Here is a 24,175-nt window from a genome sequence, read left to right on the forward strand (position 1 = left end):
AAGCACACAAGAGCGTAACACTGAAATAGCCGTCCTTTAATATTTTTATTTTCATTTGTCTTGGTGCCTGCACTGCTGGTCATTAATTTTCAGCTTTTGGATACAATTAAGCAAACAAACTAAATGGAATAAATGTGAATTAAAAGAAAAGGACAAAACAATGTAAAGAATTTAAAGATATGAAAAATATTTCCTAGAAATATAAATCTCACAGTCCTGCACTTACCTGAACGCAAAACAAAAGTAACAAGGACAACTAGTTGAACAATGTGATCAATTAAAGGTTAAATGACACACTGATTATGTAATTGGTTAGAACAAAGCCATGGAGACATAGGGAGGCCCCACGACTGAACTGGGGAACCACGGTCATAAAGCATAGGGTCATGACCCGGACCTAAGAGAGAGACACACTCTTTGGGAAGCTGCTGACTATTTTAGCAGATGGGGATTGGGATACCCTGAGAAGTCAACAATACAAGTGGTTATACATATATAACATTGGGCTGGAAGACCAAGGGGGACCAAACAACCCACCCAACCCTAAGCTCCAAGATGTGCTCAAAACTCAAAGGTGTACCCAATCCCCAATCCTCGATTTTATATTATGGTCATAAAGGAAAAAACATAAATCACTGGGCTGGCATCTAGTGCCACTATGTGAGTTTTGAGCTTTCACCAGGCTGGCAAATTATGCAAGATCTGGCAATCCTGTTGAGTGGAGGTGCAGACATGACACTGTGTGAAAGCACTTCATTATGTTCATAAGAATTACTTATTAACATTTTGAAATCACTTTAGGTGTTTTTTTTTTTTTTGTCCTGGACCTCATGACTTACCTGTATGAGAAAAAACCCAAATATATCAATGTCAATTTATTTATATAGCACATTTAAAACAACATAGGAATGCTATGGCCAAAGTGCTTTACAATAAAAGAAGAAAAAAAACATACAATTAAGATAAATAAATAGAAATAAATTAAATGAACATAAATAAAATTAATAATAAATAAATGTTACATAATCACAATGAGGAAACCATCAGTATTACTGAAGGTCACGGAAAGCAAGTGAATAGAAATGAGTCTTTAATCTCGTTTTGAACAGTTCAATTGTAGACAACTCCTTTATGTGATGAGGTAGAGAGTTCCACAGGAGAGGAGCAGCAGCTGCAAAAGCTCTGTCCCCCTTGGTTATACACTTGGTGCGAGGGACAACAAGAGACAACTGACCAGAAGATCTAAGCACTCTAGATGGCTGGTGTAAAGCACACAATTCAGATAAATAGGCAGGAGCAAGCCCATGTAAAGATTTAAAAACTAGCAACAAGATTTTAAAATCAATTCGAAAACTGACAGGCAGCCAGTGTAAACAAGCTAATATTGGAGAAACAGAATCAGACTTTCTTGCCCCCAGCAGAAAGCGAGCGGCAGCATTCTGGACTGACTGTAACCTGCGTATCAGGGATTTGTTAATCCCAGAATACAGCGAGTTGCAGTAATCGAGGCGAGAAAAGATGCATGAGAAAAAAGCATGAGTAGCTTTCTCAAGATCCCTAGAAGATAAAAAGGCTTGGTCTTACCTAAAAGACGAAGCTGGAAAAAGCAACTCTTGACTACAGAATGAATGTTTCTCAAAAGAGAGGTTACTGTCAAAGATAACACCAAGATTGAGGACTTGAGGTTTGCAAAAGACACAGAAAGAGCTGAGAAGTCCAAGACCAATTTGGGCTTTAGCTGAGGGACCCACTATAAGCACCTCCGTTTTATTTTGATTCAGATCATGAAAATTGTTAGACATCCAGGATCTTAGTTCAAAAAGACAATTGTGCAGTTGATTCATTGCAGGCGGGAATATAAACCTGTGTATCATCAGCATAGCAGTGAAAAGAAATGTTAAATTTCCTAAAAATAGCTCCAATAGAGTGAAGGTATATAGAGAATAAAATAGGACCCAAAATGGATCCCTGAGGAACACCACATTTAAGAATAGCAGTAGACGAAAAAGAGGAATTTAAAGTCACTGAAAAGTGTCTACCAGTTAGATATGACCTGAACCAGTTAAAAGCAGCCCCTTTAAGCCCAACAGCAATATCTCATGGTCAATAGTGTCAAAGGCAGTGGACAGGTGAAGGAGGACAAGGACTGCAGCATCACCTGAGTCAGTAATAAAAGAGATGTCATTGAATACTTTCAGGAGCGCCATCTCAACACCATGATAACACCTAAAGCCAGATTGGTAGATTTCAAATAAATTATTGGAGTTAAGGTGATCAACCAATTGATTATAAATAATTCTAATATTTTAGCCAGAAATGGCAATTGGGAAATCGGGCGAAAATTGGCTACAACTCCAGGATCTAATTCTGCCTTTTTTTAAGACAGGGACGCACCACAGCATGTTTAAAAAATGAGGGCACAACCCCCTCACTAATAGAACCATTGATAATGGCTAGTAAAGGTGGACCCAAAACATCAAAGACTTCCACTAAGAGGTGTGGTGGTACAATATCAAGAGGACTGAGAATAGGTTTAAGGGTGTCAATAGTACTTTTTAGCTGTTAAAGTGAGACAAGATAAAAAGATTCCAAGAGAATGCCATGATTAACAGTAGGAAGTTCATAGCCAGTTGGAACAATACCACAGCGGATTGTATCAATTTTACTGACAAAGAATGAAAGAAACTGCTCACATGAAAGAACAGTACTATTTAATCCCATCACAGAATGAGGGTGAATGGCCGCATTAATTGAATTAAATAAGACCCTAGAATTCTTAGAATGAGGGGATACTAAATCAGTGAAGAAATCATGTTTAGCTTTCTGAACTGCAACCTGGAAGTTGAATAGAGAAGTCCTAAAAATCTGTTTAGAAACAATCAGTCCACCTTTTTTCCAACGCCGTTCCGCAGTTCGACAAGCACAGCGTTGCGGTCACGTAGTTTCATTTAGCCAGGGAGCAGGTCTTCCCTTATTACAGCGTATCTTGAGCGGAGCAATTGAGTCTAAAACAGTTTTACAAGAAGAATCCATATTACTAACCGAAAATGGAAGGCACGGACGCAGGTACACGGCGATGGGACCAGGAGACATAGTGCGCAGGCGCCTACAGCGTGCGTCTCATAAACCGCAAGCGAAATCTGATCCACCGAGAACGAAGGAGTCACGGCTCAAAAACGAAAGAGCTCAACTAATGTAAATAAGACATGAAGCAACAACGCGCCCATAGCTAACGACTAACGACACAGCCACACAAAAAAGAGGATTCTGCACTGCACCCCAGAGTCAAACGGAAGACACTACGGAGACCCCACAGGTCCACAAAGACAGTACAGAAGGCGCGAGAAAGTACGAAAGGCGCAGGCGCCTACAACGCGCTTCTGAACTAAACGTCCACACTACACAGCATGGTTTACGCGCTTCTAACACACCGCAAGCATAAACACGAGATAGTACAGAAACCCCACAGATCCGGACTCCACAACATATGTGAATTACATTACAGTAATACAATATTAAGCACTTTACACATGGACAACTGTACAGTGGGTACGGAAAGTATTCAGACCCCCTTCAATTTTTCACTCTGTTATATTGCAGCCATTTGCTAAAATCATTTAAATTAATTTTTTTCCTCATTAATGTACACACAGCACCCCATATTGACAGACAAAAAAAAGAATTTTTGAAATTGTTGCAGATTTATTAAAAAAGAAAAACTGAAATATCACATGGTCCTAAGTATTCAGACCCTTTGCTCAGTATTTAGTAGAAGCACCCTTTTGAGCTAATACAGCCATGAGTCTTCTTGGGAAAGATGCAACAAGTTTTTCACACCTGGATTTGGGGATCCTCTGCCATTCCTCCTTGCAGATCCTCTCCAGTTCTGTCAGGTTGGATGGTAAACGTTGGTGGACAGCCATTTTTAGGTCTCTCCAGAGATGCTCAATTGGGTTTAAGTCAGGGCTCTGGCTGGGCCATTCAAGAACAGTCACAGAGTTGTTGTGAAGCCACTCCTTCGTTATTTTAGCTGTGTGCTTAGGGTCATTGTCTTGTTGGAAGGTAAACCTTCGGCCCAGTCTGAGGTCCTTAGCACTCTGGAGAAGGTTTTTGTCCAGGATATCCCTGTACTTGGTCGCATTCATCTTTCCCTCGATTGCAACCAGTCGTCCTGTCCCTGCAGCTGAAAAACACCCCCACAGCATGATGCTGCCACCGCCATGCTTCACTGTGGGGACTTTATTGGACAAGTGATAAGCAGTGTCTGGTTGTCTCCACACATACCGCTTAGAATTAAGACCAAAAAGTTCTATCTTGGTCTCATCAGACCAGAGAATCTTATTTCGCACCATCTCAGAGTCCTTCAGGTGTCTTTTAGCAAACTCCATGCGGGCTGTCATGTGTCTTGCACTGAGGAGAGGCTTCCGACAGGCCACTCTGCCATAAAGCCCTGACTGGTGGAGGGCTGCAGTGATGGTTGACTTTCTACAACTTTCTCCCATCTCCTGACTGCATCTTTGGTGCTCAGCCAAAGTGATCTTTGGGTTCTTCTTTACCTCTCTCACCAAGGCTCTTCTCCCCCGGTAGCTCAGCTTGGCCGGACGGCCAGCTCTAGGAAGGGTTCTGGTTGTCCCAAACGTCTTCCATTTAAGGATTATGGAGGCCACTGTGCTCTTGGGAACTTAAGTGCAGCAGAAATTTTTTTGTAACCTTGGCCAGATCTGTGCCTTGCCACAATTCTGTCTCTAAACTCTTCAGGCAGTTCCTTTGACCTCATGATTCTCATTTGCTCTGACATGCATTGTGAGCTGTAAGGTCTTATATAGACAGGTGTGTGGCTTTCCCAAGCAAGTCCAATCAGTATAATCAAACACAGCTGGACTCAAATGAAGGTGATCTCAAGGATGATCAGAAGAAATGGAAAGCACTGGAGTTAAACATATGAGTGTCACAGCAAAGGGTCTGAATACTTAGGACCATGTGATATTTCAGTTTTTCTTTTTAGATAAATCTGCAACAATTTCAAAAACTCTTATTTTTGTCTGTCAATATGGGGTGCTGTGTGTACATTAATGAGGAAAAAAAGTAAATGATTTTAGCAAATGGCTGCAATATAACAAAGAGTGAAAAATTGAAGGGGGTCTGAATACTTTCCGTACCCACTGTATGTAGCCCTCTCAAGAGACTACAGAACCCTACACGTCCACACTACACAGCATAGTCAAATCCGACATAGTACGGAAGGTGCAGGCGCCTACAACGCGCTTCGAAAGCACCGCAAGCAAAAACCCGAGATAGTACAGAAGCCCTAAAAATCCGGACTCCACAGCATATGTGAATCACATTACAGTAATACAATACTATAAGTACTCACAGAAAACACAAACAGAAGAGGCTTCGGAGTCCCGCCCCACAGTCAAACCAGAGAAAGTACGGAGTCCCCAAACGTCCACAAAACACAGCATAGTCAAACCCGAGATAGTACGGAGGGCGCATGCGCCTATACACCGCAAGCGAAGGAGCCACGGCTCAGAAACGAAAGAGCTCAACTAATGGAAATAAGTAATTTTAACAGTACGTGCAATTATCCATATTACTAACAGTAAACAACGTATACCTAATCAACAAATCCCACGGACAGAGTCGGCCTTTGCCTCTCTGAGCCTGTATTTAGACATGGACAACTTTATGTAGCCTTCTCAAGAGTTCGGCATGCATGTGACGTTAACGTCAAGATTATAATAACTCCATACCAAGGAAAACTCATTCAAGGACAACACGCCGTCTTTACTACAAATGTGGTGTATGAAGATATCCTTTGTACGTCATCTACACCTTTACACTCCAATATATCTCATACATAGATCTGCGCAAACTCAAAGACATTCTATACTTACATAACATAACAATTAAACTGCTATTGTCATTTACATATATTACATAGACCTACAGATGTCGTGACGGTGAACATGAAACATATGTAACAATTACCAAGACAGACAATATCTCTTTCAGATCTATTTCGGGTTACCCAAGACCAGGGGTTGGCGAGCGACGCGAGCAGGGGGCTCCGCCCCCTAGTTAAATTCTAAAACAGAATCATCGATACCATCATATTGAACATCTACATCAAGACTAGAGAATATGGTTTTAAAATCGGATATAAGAATTTAAAAAGCAAGAACAGTGTGGAACACAACTAGTAGTAGGAACATCAACAGTAATATTGCAATCCATCATTATAGGAAAGTGATCAGTAAAAGAAACATCACATAAATGAATATTATTAACTGAAATATCAAGTGTAAGAACGCGGTCAAAGGTGTGACAGAAAGAGTGATGGCGTATTAATATGCTGGATAAAATCAAATGAGTCCAATAGTGATAAAAAGTCATTAACCAAAGGTTTTCGATTGACAACAAACGTGAATGTTAAAATCACCAACAATAAATACACTGACATGGGAGAGGGTGATATCAGCCAGGAGATCAGAGAATTCAGAAATGAAGATATCATTAATTACAGAAGGTCTATAAACCACAGCAAACAACAAAGAAGGGGAGCTGCAAACTTCGAAAAGTTGCAGTTCGAAGCTACTAAACGGAACCCTTGCAAGGCTCCGACACATACTTTTAAACACAGTGGCACCATGACGAGTCAGCCGAGGAGAGTTTAAAAATGAATAACCTGATGGTACCAAATCAGTAAAACATGAAGAGTTGCCATTTACAATCCAGGTCTCAGTGATGAAAAAGATATCCAGTTTATTTGAGATAAAAGTGTTGCAGAATAAAAGTTTTACTAGACACTGACCTCACGTTCAAGAGGGCAGCCTTGATAGAAGTAGAACAGCTTGCTGCAGAACGAGCACGGGTGAGCGTGCGAAGATTAGCAGCGTTTCCTCCCCAAGAGCACACAGAGGAAAAGTGATGCCACCTTGAAATGGAGAAATTAAATCCGGTATCCAGCGGCCATGGACCAGGGATGGAGTCCTGTGCAGGAAAAGATGGGTCATAGACGACTCACAGGCATCGGGAATCCAAGCTCTGGGACTTGAGTCGGCGTTGTTTAACAGCAATACCGGCTCTTTTTCCACAGCGGCGGCAGGTGCGTTTGCGTCTCCGAGAGGCATTTAGCTCACTGATCCAGGCGAAATATGATATACCACACAATGTGTTACACCCTAATTTTTGGTGCTTCAGACCCTAAAATCCCTAGTTTTTAGGCCATTTTCAGACCATATTATGAGCAAGGAAAATACACGTTTATAATAAAGAGTAAACCAAGAGGTGTCTTCATCAAATATGATCAAAAAGACTCGAAGCTGTGCATGCGACATCGGCTAACCCCATGGGACCATCACCATTATATGAGGGGGTCAAAGTTACTGCTTTAGAAAAAGCCTCAAAAAATGGGGACCGGTAATATAGGCTTGTGGTGCGTCATTTTATACTATTTCGAGGTTGCTGATCACGAATATATTTTTGATATTTGATTTTTTTTTTTTTTACCGGTCTGCTTAGTCTTCGAAAACTCCTAGAAGATTAAAAATGACATTTATTTTTGTTATAGATCTGAAAATGACAGAAGTATGTTGGATATTGTTTTATACTATTTCACGGTTAAAAATTACGAAAATGACGGGATTTTTTTATCCTTTCCTGGGAATGTAGCCCTCTGTGAATTTCTATTAAGAGTGAGAAAACGACAAATGTCTGTTTCGATTGAAAATATTTAGTCTTTAACACATCATGAAGTACATTATTTTTCTTATGAACTTTCCAAATTAAGACGGTTTATGCCAATTTGGATTTTGTCCGCTTCCTTCTGCTTATTAGGTCTATCGAAGTGTGTGTGCACATGGCTGGTGACGAGCCTTGGACCTGGTCCTGGACCCTAGCCATGGATCGCCTGACCCACCCGGCGAGTGTATGTATCTCGCATTCGTTACAACACCATACGGTAAATCAGCAGTAAAATTATAATAAAGTGACTATAGCTTTGATTGGACCAAGAATCGTCAGTAACCTTAATTTTCTTTCCCTGTATCCTGATCGGCGGGTCTGTGGTCACTCCTATCATTTAAACTCCAATATTCTCAACAGCTTTCCATTCCGTAGACATCCCTCTCCATGTTCAAATTTACCGCCAGTCTCAGTGTGGCCCACAGACTACGTTAGGGTCAGGCAAAAAGCAGGTCATAACTCTCGACAGTTTATTCCTCCCCTAATAATACAAGGAAGTTCTCTAGTGGGACAAGAACCACTTACCTTGTATAAATCCCTGCGAACTCAATCCAAGTCATGTACAATCTGTAGACCGATGCTCTGCAGCGGACAGCGAATGCCCGTCTAGCACTTCCGCAAATATTAGCGAAAAGGAGGAGCTGCGACGTAATCCAATTTAATGCATCTTGTATTTTCTTAATATAAGGATTAATTTCATAACAGTTACAAACTATACTAATTATAATATATACAGTTGCCTTTAAATCGTCCAATCCAAATCCAGGTGTGCAAGTTTTTAAGCACAGATATAGCGACCCCTCCCCGTGTAAATGGTATATTCTAGTGACGACAGCTATTTCTTTAAAGAGGCCGCGACGCGTCCAGTCAAAACGGGCGTTCGTACTCATGCATTGATTAATTTGATTTACTGAAAAACAGCAGTAGTTCGAAATGAGTGAATCGTTTGCAAATCGTCCATCACTATAGGAAAATAAGAATAACGTCTGCAAACTAAGGATTCCTGAACTTGCGACGCTCGACTAATTTGTCTAAAAATTATGTAGAATCTCAGCACATGAATAAGATGATTATTAAAAAGACATGACGTAATCAACATCCATCCATCCATCCATTTTCCAAACCCGCTGAGTCCGAACACAGGGTCACGGGGCGTAATCAACATGCTCACATAATTCTTATCCTTCAGATCATTTAAGTTACCAGTCACTGTGATGGCGTTGAGCTGGCACATCTCAAAGGCTGACGGGATACGTTGACTGGTGTCTCACATTGGCCCGTTTTGTGAGATTGAATATGTAAGAGTGGCGACCCGTCCTGGTTTGGTTCCTGCTTGCTATTCTTAGGCTGGTTTGAAAATCGACGGCGTTTGATGAGTGTGTAGCCGTCTCAGTTTTGAGAAACGAGTGGTTCAGAATGAGTTAATTGCATATGGACTTCGACTTAAAAACTGTGTACCCTTCCAAAAATGTATTAAATAAAATATGCTGTAGCTGCAGCTAAGTTATTCGTATGAGATACGTGCGAATTCTCAGACCTGCCTAATCCAATTCACTGGATGGCTGAAGCCTGTCCTGGTCGCTTTGGCAGTAAGTCAATAATCAATCTTGAACATGTGTGCCAGTCCATCACAGTGCAATACATTAATAGTGCATTTTAAAATAATTTGAAATAATTGTAATAATCCTTCATTGCCTTACAAAAATCATTAATGCCTGCGCTTTACCATGTATACGTTGATCACTTAAGGCAGGCTTTCTTACAGCACCACAGATAAATAAAATGCATGTGTGAGTTAGAGTCTTTATCTACAAAGACCCTAAACCCTTAGGTTTGCCTGGCAGTATATGGGATTACCACAAGATTCAGCAGATCAAAGATTTGTTACTTTAACATGGTTTATTTTTTCTAGTGCAGCTGATCATCAGACACTGTAGTCTTTCTTTGTCTAAAATATCATTCTTGCACTTATTGTGACTCGTTTTTGTTAATGCTTTGCCATTTTCATTCTTTTTCTATTGTCTTGTGGTGGCAGCAAGCTCACTTACCCAAATATTACAACAAATGCTTCCAATATCATCTCCATTTCTCCCTTACAACTTGTTAGCTTTCCTATCTGTCTCTGGACTGTGGTCAGGATGACACAGTCGAGGTTCTCCTTTTAGTGTCTCCAATGGTGCAAAGCACCAGGGCCAGAGTGTTGTGCTCGGAGGTAAAACCCTGTTCCTGAGATCCCCATTGTCCTTAGTTTACAGCTGGGAGTGACACACAAGGCTCGAATGTCCCCAAAAACGTAACTTTTATTGCCAACTTACAAGTTGCTTCTTTCAGGTTAACAGAGAACAAGCACCCCAATTAACTAACAACTGACTAATACAGTATATATTGAACTCTCCAACCCTCAAATACTCATAACACCACCGACACCCCACATTCAGAATGATCTGGATGTTAAGCTGCTGTTTTACACTCTCACCCCGATATCCTGCTATCAAACCCTTGCCCTGGTTTGTCTAATGACCACTATATTCTTTTGTCACTGAAAATGAGGCAGCTTTATATACCTTTCAGGGGCTAATTCCAGGACAATTAATGAAAATACTCAGCATCAGGTATGAACTTTGGAAGCCCTGGAGTTGTTTTCTTAGAGCTGAATCTAACAGGCCCAAATACTAATACAATCCTGAGTCCCTATTTTCCACGAAAGAGCAGGCAACCCTCAGTTAGCCTGTCCACCCCAATTTATAACAAGAGTTCACATATAATACAGCAGATTGATACCCTCCGCCAGTCACTGGAATATCTATTAAATTATCTGTCATTGTCTACTGCAGTTCTTCTGCACCCCTGTTATATTTACCTTGCAGGGCACTCACTAAGGACATAGGTGTTGTGACCTATTCAGTCTTTTTATAAAGAGTACCATACAGATCAGTATACAGTAGCTGCATGATTGAGGTGTTATTTGGGAGCATTTCAAACAGTCACCTCGGCATAAATGTTACTGAAACTGACCATTTATAAATCATCAACTAAAAAAGAAGAACTGATGAGCTCAAAGTTGAAAACAAAAAATGTGGAAAAACTAATGACAAAAAGCACTGCCACTCACAGCTGACAAGATGGTGTGTTATGTTGCAGTCTGTCAGCTTGGCTTTTTCTGCAGTAATGTTACACCCCACGATGTCACACAAATGCACACAAGCACACACAAAAGCAATGCACGGCATCACAGAAACAAAAATGGCAAAAAAAAGGGAATGATAACGTCATTATCACATGACATCCAAATAGAAGTAATACATAAAACCATGAAAATAGGGATTACCACCTTCTGGCAATGTTTCATCTTTATCTGGCATAGTGATAAGCATCAGTACTCCCAGAACCCATCACTTTCTTATTGTGAGGACTTGGAAAGTTCTTGCCTTTGTCTTGTGACAGTGTTTTTCTCCTTGCAGTCCTGATCATGTCCAGATATAACACCAACACACATTTAATTTCCTTTCTACGCAAAACTGTCTCTTATCAGTCATATTTGAGGTTTCTCTTTTAAGGTCTCTTTTGCTACCCTATTTACACATTAGAGAGTTGAACAATCTTGAAATAAAACTACCCACAAAACTTTCAAAAATAATCCACATTTGCACTAAGCTACTTGGCTGCACAAAATTCTTAAGTACCTACACTGAAAGCCTAAAATATGAAGAGTTATTGTTGGGTGTAAGGGCATCTCATATGTTCCAGTAGTCATACTGTAGTTTCTTTTGTTTTGTGTGAATCGTTTACAGTTTATCAAGCTATTATACCCAAGTCCCAAAGTTAATAGGAATAAATGACATCTGGCAGTTGACTTGATTAATGTGACTATATGGTGTCCATTCCTTCTGACAATATGTCATCTTTCTTCTGGTGAAACTCCATCCTACGTCCTACTTCTGCCAAAATGGAATTTCTCCTCTGACAAAATGTCCCTGGTCTCTGTATTAAAATTCCCTCCTGCCACTTTCAAAATGACATCTGACCTCCAACAATATGTCATCCACATTCTGCCGTCTAACAAAATGTCATGGTCCTTTATCAAAATTTGTGTGGAAAAACTGTGTACCTGGCAATAATGAGTGCAGGAATTTCAGAAGAAAAACAAAGTCTAAAGTGGTTAAAGCACTCGGCTGTCTATAATGTGTTCCTGCCTATTTAATGTGATGGGTAATGTGTAGCTTGAAATAAAGATTGACAGATGTGTATCTGTTTTCTAATATTTGACCACTAGTAAAAACAACTGGGCAGATTAACTGCCATTACTATTCTCATTTTTGTGTCCGAGCTAGGATGGAGGAGTGAGATTTTGATGGACAGCGGACATGTTGTCGGAGAATGGATGCTGTTTTGGAAGAGGCAGGAGGAAAGATGAAGTTTTGCCATATGGAGCAGGGATTCCATTTGGGCAGAGGAAGGAGGGAGGATGTCCTAAAGTAGACTCCATATGACCATAACTATTCAGTGCATCTCCAGCACTGGCAACCATTATGGTCCCAGTAGCACAAGAAAAACAAAGATTCTTTGTGAAAGAGACATTAGACTCTCCTCAGTTTTCCCAGGTATTTCCAGAATGGATGCAGAGTCTTGAAATGCAAAGCAATTGACAGTTTAGAAACACATCTCTGTATTATAAAAGAAAATCTTGAGACAAGACAATTGCCACGAGATTTTTTCAAGTCCTGCCCTCCTCTCAACCATTTACGGTTAACGGTCCCACGGTCCTCTCACCTCTCATTCGTGTGAATGCTTTTGTCAGATACAGATCCTGCGCTCTCAGATCCTATAGATTTTTTATGTTTTCCTCACTTTATGTTCCCAATAAAAGAAGCCGTATTATGTCCAAATCTTACTGAAGAATTTCATCCCGAAGGGTTATCAACAGAACGAATGAGTACACGGGCAATCCTAGCACTGAGAAACGATGAAGACAAATGAATTAACATGAAAATTGTCAATGGTTACACAGCAAATTGCTTAAATGCATATCAATAGACTCTGCTGAAACAGTTGGTGGTGATGGTGTGGAAGATGAAAACATCCACTTACAATGTTGCAATTATTAAGTCTGTAGTCAGTTATTAATGGAACAGTGTGCAAGTGAGGGCCTGTAAACTTGTGTAGATGATACAGAAAGAGTTGAATTTTCTCCTTATGATGGTAACAGGTGCTTTCTAACTATGTGAAAATATTTAGATAAATAGTTTATTATCCATACAACACCGTGGACACTTAAACTATTTCAATTCTAACACTCGATCCCTGGTAGCAACCTATTACAGTCTGAAAATACTTTTTCCAGTGGTGTGCTTCAAATACCTTTTACAGTCATATGAAAAAGATTGGGACCCCCTCTTAATTCTTTGGATTTTTGTTTATCATTGGTTGAGCTTTCAAAGTAGCAACTTCCTTTTAATATATGACATGCCTTATGGAAACAGTAGTATTTCAGCAGTGACATTAAGTTTATTGGATTAACAGAAAATATGCAATATGCATCATAACAGAATTAGACAGGTGAATAAATTTGGGCCCCCCAACAGAGATATGACATCAATACTTAGTTGAGCATCCTTTTGCAAACATAACAGTCTCTAGACGCTGTCCTCCTATAGCCTTTGATGAGTGTCTGGGTTCTGGATGGAGGTATTTTTGACCATTCTTCCATACAAAATCTCTCCACTTCAATTCAATTTGATGGCTGCTGAGCATGGACAGCCTGCTTCAAATCATCCCATAGATTTCCGATGATATTCAAGTCGGGGGACTGTGATGGCCATTCCAGAACATTGTACTTCTCCTCTGCATGAATGCCTTTGTAGATTTTGAACTGTGTTTTGGGTCATTGTCTTGTTGGTATATCCAACCCCTTGCGTAACTTAAACTTTGTGACTAATGCTTGAACATTATCCTGAAGAATTTGTTGAAATTGGGTTGAATTCATCTGACCCTCGACTTTAACAAGGGCCCTAGTCCCTGAACTAGCCACACAGCCTCACAGCATAATGGAACCTCCACCAAATTTGACAGTAGATAGCAGGTGTTTTTCTTGGAATGCGGTGTTCTTCTTCCATCATGCAAAGCGCTTTTTGTTATGACCAAATAACTCAATTTTTGTCTCATCAGTCCAAAGCACTTTGTTCCAAAATTAATCTGGCTTGTCTAAATGAGCATTTGCATACAACAAGCGACTCTTGTTTGTGGCGTGAGTGCAGAAAGGGCTTCTTTCTCATCACCCTGTCATATAGATGTTCTTTGTGCAAATTGCGCTGAATTGTAGAACGATGTACAGATACACCATCTGCAGCAAGATGTTCTTGCAGGTCTTTGGAGGTGATCTGTGGGTTGTCTGTAACCATTCCCACAATCCTGCGCATATGCCGCTCCTGTATTTTTCATGGCCTGCCAGACCTGCTGGGTTCAACAGCAATTGTGCCTGTGGCCTTCCATTTCCTGATTCCATTCCTTACAGTTGAAACTGACAGTTTAAACTTCTGAGATAACTTTTTGTAGCCTTCCCCTAAACAAGGAAACTGAACAATCTTTGTTTTCAGATCTTTTGAGAGTTGCTTGAGGATCCCATGCTGTCACTCTTCTTAGGAGAGTCAAAGGGAAGGAAGCACAACTTGCAATTGACCACCTTAAATACCTTTATATCTCATGATTGGACACACCTGTCTATGAAGTTCAAGGTGTAACGAGCTAATCCAACCAATTTGGTGTTGCAAGTAATCAGCATTGAGCAGTGACATGCATTCGAATCAGCAAAATGACAAGGGGACCCACATTTGATTTAATTCCATACAACTAAATACTGCTTCACTAAAAATCTTTGTTCGGAAAACACCCCAGAACTCAGATGTTCCTAGTAAATGAAAGACATACCACTGTTATCTTTTTTGTTAAAAGTAGAGTAATTATTATGCAGGCTGAGTGGGGTTCCCAAACTTCTTCATATGACTGTATTTCTCCTTTTCTTCCAATCACACCGGGCTTTTTAAAAAATGAATATAATCGCACATTCATTTTGTAAATACCATGGTTATTCTATTCCCCTTCTAATTATTTCTCAAGGGCTAGACTCTTGTAATTCCTGCCACAGCAAGCTTAAAGATACTCCAATATAGATGTAAACTGTGAGTCTCATAACCACCATTTGCCAGAAAAAAAGACATATTGGCTTGGAATTACCAAACTGAAGCAGCAACACCTCAAGTTTACAACTGAATGGCTCTGAGATGAAAAAGGACAAGCCACAATAACATGGGAAGAACACACAGACTACTGTGTATCTGGAAAGTATTCACAGCGCATCACTACCTGGACAGGAGCATCACACTGCTGTATTGTATCCATAAATTGGAAGGAGCACATGTAAGTCTTCCTTGGTGGCTTTTTCAAATTAAACACTATCAGGTAGTCCTCCTCAGCAGGTGGGTGGGTGAAGGTCAAGGTGCCTCTTAGCTCTATTAGCGCAGTGTCTTGTGCCCAAATAATAGTCAAGGCAAAGGGGCTTTTTTATTTTCAAATTACTGTGACTAGTTGTAAGGGAGCAAATGGTACTGGATGTTTTGCACCTCCTTGCTGGCTTGTGCTGCATAGCCTTGACAGGAAAATGCTCAGACCAGAAGTGGGAACATGCGATAAAAAGAAAGAGTGAAAGAAAACAAGCTTCTCATTTTAACATTGAGAATAAGGCAATGTGGCCTTCAAGCCACATTGCTAAACTGGAAAGTTCAAGTAGCACATGCATACACATACTCAAGAGTAAAAATAGAAAACTGTAGAGCCAATAGAGCTATCTCCATGAGCTGGAAACAGGTATGCAGCACCTTTGACCAAGACAATTTCACTTTCTACAAAAAGCAATATTTTTCTGGTTAAGAAATGACGTTGTGCATATGATGGAGAAGAAGAAAAAATGCTTAAGATGGAAAAGTTTTGTTGTTTAATGTGTTTGACAACTTATCAATAAAGAACTGAACACAAAAAAATCAAATATCTCCACAAGCTCTGCATGAAATTATGTTGTTGAGGTGCTGATGTCAGATGTTAAAACCAAAACAAATAGTCATATTCCAAATCTCTTATCCAACTTTAGTGACTTTTTTCCTGACCGTTTTATCAGTTATGAAACAGTTATTATTGTAGTTCAGCCAGGGTTTCTTCCCTGACATTTGCTTATTTTCTGCATTTTCTTGTTTCTGCAACTTTTGAATTATTATTTGATTTATTGTGTATTGTAGCTTTAAATGTCCCAATTTTCCTTGTGCTTTGTGAGTGATTTCCCTAAGAAATACACTTCTACTTTGATGCCACTGCTACTGATAATAATACATTTTATTTATACCTGTATAGCGCCTTTCCCATGCTCAAGGCACTTACAGAATATAAGGAAGAATGGCAGGGTATACAATATATAGCATTGTACAAACCAGATTAAGACAGTGAATTCTGAAAAAAAAGCCTAACAGACAACATAATTGATGGTCTCGCACACACACATACAGGTTACATGAGCATCTTGACAGTGTGAGGGATGGCCGGCCATTCATCCCGGCCAATACCCCCAGGCCGCTAGATGGAGCCCTCCTTGCAACGTGGAGATGCTCCGAATTCCAGCAGGGCATCATTGACTATGGAGTTTTACTACACAGCCCTGCTGGATAACGTCGGGGCCGCCAGGAGTCGCTGCAGGGAGGCCCAGGGATTTATGCTTTCCGTATAGCCCGGAAGTATTTCCAAGTCACGGGAACAGAAGAAATGATATACTTCCGGGCTGAAGAAACGGATAGGTTTTTACCTGACCCGGAAGTGATAGGAAGTCACATGGACTGAAGGACAGAACCACTTCTGGGTCAGGGACTTTAAAGGAATCTGGGAAACCCCAGACGAGTGAGCTGAGTTGGGAGGCAGGGTGGCTAAGCATCTGGGAGTGGAGGATTGTGTTTATTGTTATTTGATTATTGATTTATTATTGAGTATTGTGGAGAGGAGGGTGCTTTGTACACTTTATTATTATAATAAATATTCATCTTTGGACTTTTATCTGGTGTCTGACGTCTGGTCTGAGGGTTCAAGGGGTCACGGAGACCTTAATCTGTCACAACAGAGAAGTAAACTGAGAGAAGGTTAATAAAGTCACGTAGAGCTAAAAGCCTTCCTGAACAGATGAGTTTTGAGTTGTTTTTTAAAAGAATTCATGGAGTCAGCTGACCTGATTAATTTCGGTAGGTCATTCCAGAGTCTGGGTGCTATACAGCTGAAGGCCCTGTCACCCATGGACTGTAGATTAGTGTGGGGCACAACAAGATTGCCAGAATCAGAGGACCTTAGTGGGCGGGCAGGCACATAGTGATGGAGAAGGTCACTGATGTAGTTTGGTGCGAGGTTATTTAAGGCTTTGTAGGTTATTAGTAGGATTTTATATTCAATTCTGTAGGACACAGGGAGCCAGTGAAGGTGAAGCAGGATGGGTGTGATGTGCTCCTGCTGCTGGTTCGAGTAAGGACTCTTGCAGCTGAGTTTTGAATAAGCTGGAGCTGTGATATAAGATTAGAAGGGGCACCTGCCAGTAGGGAATTACAATAATCGATGCGGGATGTGATAAAAGCATGGACAATTTTCTCAGCATTAGAGAAGGAGAGGAAGGAGCGAACACGGGATATGTTACGGAGGTAAAAGTAAGAAAGTTTCTTAATGTGATTTATGTGGGCGGAATAAGAGAGGGAGGAATCAAAAATGACACCAAGATTCTTTATAGTAGAGGCAGGTCTGATGAGATCACCGCCAAGATGGACTGAGAACTCCGCCTGGCTATATATTCTGCCCGGGAAGAGATCACATTGTTTTCATGGATGTTTATTTGGAGTTACTTTGTGTGAGTACTGTTTTACTTGGATTTTCTGGTTATTTCAATTTATTTGTTCTGTTTTTGGATTCTCATTTACTGGTTAGTGGGTTTACAGAAAGGTCCAAAGCGTGTACCACTTCTTGTAAAGAATTTTGGAACATTAAGTATATTTTGAAATGCATAAAGCATTTTTTCTCTCATTTCTGGGCAGTGAAATGCTGAAGCCTACTAGTAGTAGTTGAGGCTGGCTGGTTCGGAGTGAGGCTACCCTGGGCAAGTCAGTGAAGGTGCTGGCCTGTTTTGTGGGACTTTTTTACGCCACATATTTAAGACTTCATAATGTAACAGTTATCTTCTTGTGTGGATTATAATTGTCACATATTTGTGGAACCAGAGACAGAAAAAGTGTTTAAACTCTGATTGATTCTGTAAGGATTCCCACCACCCTTGCTCTTACAACACAAATAACTTACATTTCATTTCAAATCATAGTGTTAATATCATAAATGTAATGATATCACTTCTTCATAAAACCATATCAGATCAGATATGCATATTTGATTACTTTTCATCTCTCATGCCCTTGCAGATGAATGCTCAATTACAATCTGGAGCATTTCAAGATTCACATAAATCTTAAGACTCTCATACCTCAATTTATAAACTAAGGCCAACATGGGCATTCTTACAAATAAGTACACCTCATATAGGAAACAGGCTTTAGATGAAGTAACTCCTTTCAAAGGTCAAGTCAGGTCAGGTTGGGGAGCATGCACTGGTACAGCGCACTGCCGCACCCACCACATGACGAAATAGGTCCGGATCTTGGTTGGCAACCCATGAGGCAGACACACTGTCCAGTCCCACCCTCTGGAAATGACTCTCTATCTGCCACAGCCAGGTGTTATGTGGGCATCCCCTTGGCCTGGTCCAGCCACTCGGGTCCCCAGCAATGAGGATCCTACGAGCTGGATCACTCTCAGGGAATCGTACCACATGGCCGTAGCGCCGTAACTGACTCTCCTTCACAATGCAGGTAATGTGCCTCATTCGGGACTCCATAAGCAACCGCACATTCAACACAAAGTGAAACCAGCTGTACCCAAGGATTCTCTGAAGAGACACAGGACTGAAGCAGTCCAGTCTTCATTTCAGGTCAATGGATAGAGTCCATGTCTCGTAACCATATAGCAAGACAGGAAGACTCTAAAAACTTGGACCTTCGTCCTTTGGCATTGATATGTGAAGCACCACACACCCCTTTCCAGTGACTTCATGACCCCCTATGCTCTCCCAATTCATCTACTGACTTCATGGGTAGAGTCATCAAAGGCATGAATGTCACTGCCAAGGTAAGTAAACCTCTTGACACGGCTGACACTCTCTCCTCAGACAGACACACTGCTGATGGCTGTGTCCAAGAGGTCATTAAAGGCCTGGATCTTGGTTTTTATCCTGGTCACTCACACGCTCAGACACTTAGACTCCTTGCTCAGTCTCTCGAGAGCCCCAATCAGAACCTCCATTGACGCTGTGAAGATCACAGCATGATCAGCAAAGTCAAGATCAGTGAATCTTTCTTCGCCAACAGAAACCCCACAGCCGCTGGACCCCACAACGCTGCTCAATACCCAGTCTATGCAAGTATTGAACAGAGTTGGAGCAAAAACACACCCCTGACAAATCCCAGAATCAACTGGGGAAAAGGCAGAGGTTCTGCCTCCACTCTGAACAGCACTCACAGTACCAGTGTACAGGCCAGCCATGATATCCAGCAATCTGGAGGGGATCCTGCAAAGTCTCAGGATGTCCCACAGGGCCTTTCAAAATGGGAGAAATATTAGATTAAACACTGTGACCCACTGCTAGGACATTCAAAGTGAGAAAGAGTTTGTGTCTCAAGAAGACAATGGTACACAGCAGTGTGCCAGGAAAGCACTAGAGCAGGGGTGGGCAAAGTCATTCCTGGAGGGCCACAGTGGCTGCAGGTTTTTGTTCCAACCCAGTTGCTTAATAAGAAGCACTTATTGGTCAAGTAACACTTCTGCTTCATTTTAATTGTCTCAATTGCTAAGATTTTGAATCCTTATTGCTTATTTTAGTCTTAAACAGCTGTATTTTGGTTTTTAATTGCTCCTTATTAGCATTAAGATACAAATAACAAAAGAAACCAGCATTTCTCCATTTAGTTTGTTTCCATTTACACCTGTGTGTATTTATCATGCACTATTTGGTTTTATTAAATATTTGGTAGGAAAGTGAAGAGAAAAAAAGTGAAGGACTGAGAATTAGTCATCTGTTTTAGCCTTCAAATCATTTAAGTGATATCCTTAGAAAGAAAAAAAAATCTAGGATATGAGAATGACCTGACATGGCAGAGTTAAAGCACTAAAAAGCCATAAAATTAAATTATTGGCACGGATTGTTTTCTAATTAAGCAACTGGGTTGGAACAGAAACCTGCAGCCACTGCGGCCCTCCAGGACTGACTTTGCCCACCCCTGCACTAGAGTGTGTTGAGTTAAAATAATTAAAGTGGTCCAATCTGTTATGATATGGAGTTTCATCCAAGGTGAAATAGGTGTTGGCCTCCTTAAACAGGCTGGGGAGCAGGACAGAATCTTACCTGGTCTGCCCAGCAGAGGCAACCTTAGCTTAAGCCAGGCCCCTAAGGCAAAGTGCCGGCTTCAGCTAGTGAAGAACCAAAACTGGAGAGCTGTTAAAATAACTACAGTATAAATAGCTCAAACATGAGCTGAAAGACCCACAAGGAGAAGGACGACAGTAAACCTTTGGCTTGTATGAACTGGCAAACAAAGAAACTTTATAAATTAAGGATTTATTTACAAAAATGAAGAAACAAGTCTTAGCAGACCAAGAAAAAGTACAAAGGGGTTGCCTAAAAGGTAATCCTAAAATAAGTAAGTAAGTAAGTAAGTGAACTTTATTGTCATTCATACCATACAACAGTACAACAACGGATGCATAGCTGAACGAAATTGCGTTTCTCCAGGCTCAATGTGCAGACATAAAAGACAACATACAGACATTACAAACATTTCACTTCTTACACAGAAAGTAGGTAAGACAGCACGAGGCAGCACAGTACAAACAATAAAAGCAAAAGATATATATAAATGTAAGCCAGTCAGTGGGTGAAATATAATATGAAAGAAAATATTGCACATCGTTTCACAGTGATTGTGATATTGAACTATATGGATATAATATTTATACATAATATATACAATATAGACAATGTAATATTGTACGATATTACAATACAATATAATGTAAACTTAAGACCTATTTATGGTAATAAAGTGCACAGTAAGTAAGAGAGCAAAAGGGCAAAGGTTATTTAACAGAGTTTAGTATTCTGATGGCCTGGGAGAAGAAGCTCCTGTTAAATCTGGTTGTTCTGCAGTGCATACTGCGGTAACGTTTTCCAGAGGGCAGAAATTCAAACAGCCCATGTGCCGGGTATGTGGGATCTTTTATGATCTTAATGGATCTGCTCTGGCAACATGAGTAGTGTAATTCTTGAACAGATGGGAGTGAGGACCCGATGATTTTCTCCGCTGTCCTCACCACTCTTCAAAGTATCTTCTGTTCAGCGACAGTACAGCTACCATACCAAACTGAGATGCTGCTGGTCAATATACTTTCTATAGTGCCTCTGTAGAAAGTTGTGAGGACAGGAGAGGGAAAGTTTGCTCTTTTCAGCCTTCGGAGAAAATGAAGTCGCTGTTGTGCCCTCTTGACAAGAGAAGTGGTATTTGTGATCCATGTCAGGTCATCTGTAATGTGTGCTCCCAGAAACGTGGTGCTTCTCACTGACTCCACACTGTTTCCATGGATTGCAAGTGGCCGGTATGGCATGTGCTTTCTCCTGAAGTCAACGTTGATCTCTTTTGTTTTGTTGACATTCAGTGCCAGGTTGTTTTTTCCACACCAGGCAATAAGTTGATTGACTTCCTCTCTGTATGTGGAGTCATCGTCATTACTGATAAAGTCCCATAACACAAACCACAATACAAAACAAAGCGAAAGATCATCGATAAAATTGAGACAATCCAAACAGAACACAGGGCTCACATAAAACTTCAGTTTAGCTAATGATTCCCACACCTGAGGCTTTTCAGTCAGTTCAAATAGCCTGAAAGACGGCTCAGGGGTAATGACATCAGGGTGGTCCCACCTCTTGGGGCTTCACCCTTAAAGAACATGGAATATTCGTGTATTTAAAGAGACACTACACTATTATCACTTCACTTATAAAACCAACAGAAATAACAAAGACACAAGAATAATACATCAAAATTAACAAAAACAACAACAAAACATAAAATATTCATAACTTCAAACATATACAAGATATTGTCTGCTTTTCTAACTTTAAAGTTACTGAAAATCTGTTGTAAGTTCTCAAAATTGCCATTCATCGCTTCTCTCCAACTAATTTCATACAGCCTGAGTAATTAATTATGCAAGGAGCACCAGATAAACATTGCTCTATTGCAGTGTTCATTGTTCAAAGTTAATGGATACCTTTCTAAAAAAAAAATATTTTAAAGCTACCAGTAATAAATGCCTTACAAAAAAAAAAATCTTATTTTTTATTGTTGAACGTTTTCCTTCTTTTTGGGAATTAGGGCCAAGTGAAGAAGAAAATGTGTAGTTCGGAAATACAATGTGCCAAAGTAATCTATTAAAATCTCAGATTGTTAGATTCTTAAAATAAAAAAGGAAGAGTCAGGAATACTTTTTAAAGACATGTACCAAGTAATAAATAGCTTAGCCACACTTCTCTTTACAGAACTTATTAAAGCCCACACTGAGCAAACACTGTGATTACAAGATGCAGTTTTGTCTTATTTATTTATAGAATAGGTAACTGTTGTGAGCACACTGTTATTACAAGATGCATATTTAATTACTTATAGTATAGATAACTCTTCTAAGCACATTGCGATTACAAAATGCCTTTTTTCAGGACAATTCACTGGTGTGAGAAAGAAACTTTAGCAGTAAGGACCACAAATTCTACAATGACTGACTAACCTTTACAAGACCTTGTTGGTGTCATCATTTAAGTCAAGTCAGGAGACACAGTGATATGCCATACATTTGTTAGACGTGTTGCAGGGCACGCCATATAGCTGTGACTATATTTGTGATTGACTGTCACATTCTTATCTCATTCTTTTGTTCACTCCTTGGCATCACACAGTACTATTTTGACCAGATTATCAATCCTGGAATCATAAATAAGATCTTAGAGTAGATATGTCATCTTTAGTGTTATGTGTCAGAATGGTGTCATATTTGGCCAGTCATTAACATTTGCCACTCCTTGATATTTATGGACTGTCCAGTGATTGGAGGACAACCAGTTAGGAAAAAACAAACAGAATTTGTTAAGGCAGTAATTTTGTTTTTCCTCACTCTATTGCTAGTTGATCTTAAACCTTAACAAAAGAATAAGCATCTGTGTGTCTGTTTGTGTGTCTGTCCAGTTGCTATCTCTCTGTCATTCTAAAAGAGGCCCATCACAAGCAGTTTAAGTGATGAAGTGCATTGCTTTTGTCATTTCAACAGATGGCACATCACAAACATTAACACTGATTTTATGAAACCCATACCAAATTGCATATAACAGAGTCATATGTATTACATGGTGCACTGCAAACATTAACATTGAGGTCTGTATTGATTATAATTTCAACCCATCTGCGACCAAGTAGTGTGGTAGACAGTAAGACGATGGGGACTTTCAAAACTCGACTTGATGTTGTTTTGGAAGAAATAAGTGGATAGGACTGGCGAGCTTTGTTGGGCTGAATGGCCTGTTCTCGTCTAGCGTGTTCTAATGTTCTAGACGGGTAGCACAGCTAGTCTTTTAATATATGCATGTCTTTTTTCTGAATTATTAAAATAGGTATATTAAGAGCTTGTTGTTTTTTTTGCTTTTTAAAGTCTTTAAGTCTATAGATGTCTCTGGTGCTGCTCTACAATCTAAAAGTGGTTCAGAGTGGTTCTTTGCAGAATGATGCCATAAGGGAACCATTTTTGCTTCCCAAAAGTCACATCCACCTGAAGGTGATTTGTAACAGACTTCCCACAGTAATTAACCATGAGTAGCAATGGCCCATGATTTTAAAAGGACTTTTGCTGCATACAATACTAATAACGATAATTTGTTAATCTGTTAGTGTCCTTCTAGGTAGTTATCTAACTTTGAAGGCTTCAGTTTTTTCTACATTATTAGGATGTTTTTCAAAACACCAAGAACCAATGCAAAGACCCCTTCCCAAAATAAAATGGTGCTTTGTTAAGCAATGGTTCTATAAGGAACCACAACACAGTAAAGAACCATAAAGTCCCATTAAGGGACCAGTATTTTTAGGAGTGTAAATTCCTTCTGGTTTCACGTGACCCTAAAATGGACTGGATAATTTCAGTGAATGGAGCATATAGGTTTCTTATCATGGTATTTTTTAATTCCGTACTGGTGGAACAACCTACGAATTATGCA

At 40.1% G+C, this 24,175-nt stretch overlaps 1 protein-coding gene across 2 annotated transcripts in view; it reads right to left on the reverse strand.

The window, feature by feature from the left end:
* Positions 1-24,175, reverse strand: part of srbd1 (S1 RNA binding domain 1) — a 427,205-nt gene that overhangs the window by 389,591 nt on the left and 13,439 nt on the right. Inside the window, exon 1 of one of the 2 annotated variants that reach the window (XM_028820290.2) lies at positions 8,272-8,455. The exons of the other annotated variant lie outside the window; for it this stretch is intronic. The gene's annotated coding sequence lies outside the window, so the exon portion shown is untranslated. Of the gene's footprint in view, positions 1-8,271; positions 8,456-24,175 lie in introns of those variants that run through there. 2 annotated transcript variants of the gene reach the window in all.

The sequence above is a fragment of the Erpetoichthys calabaricus genome, chromosome 15 (genome assembly GCF_900747795.2).
Source record: "Erpetoichthys calabaricus chromosome 15, fErpCal1.3, whole genome shotgun sequence".
NCBI lineage: Eukaryota > Metazoa > Chordata > Cladistia > Polypteriformes > Polypteridae > Erpetoichthys > Erpetoichthys calabaricus.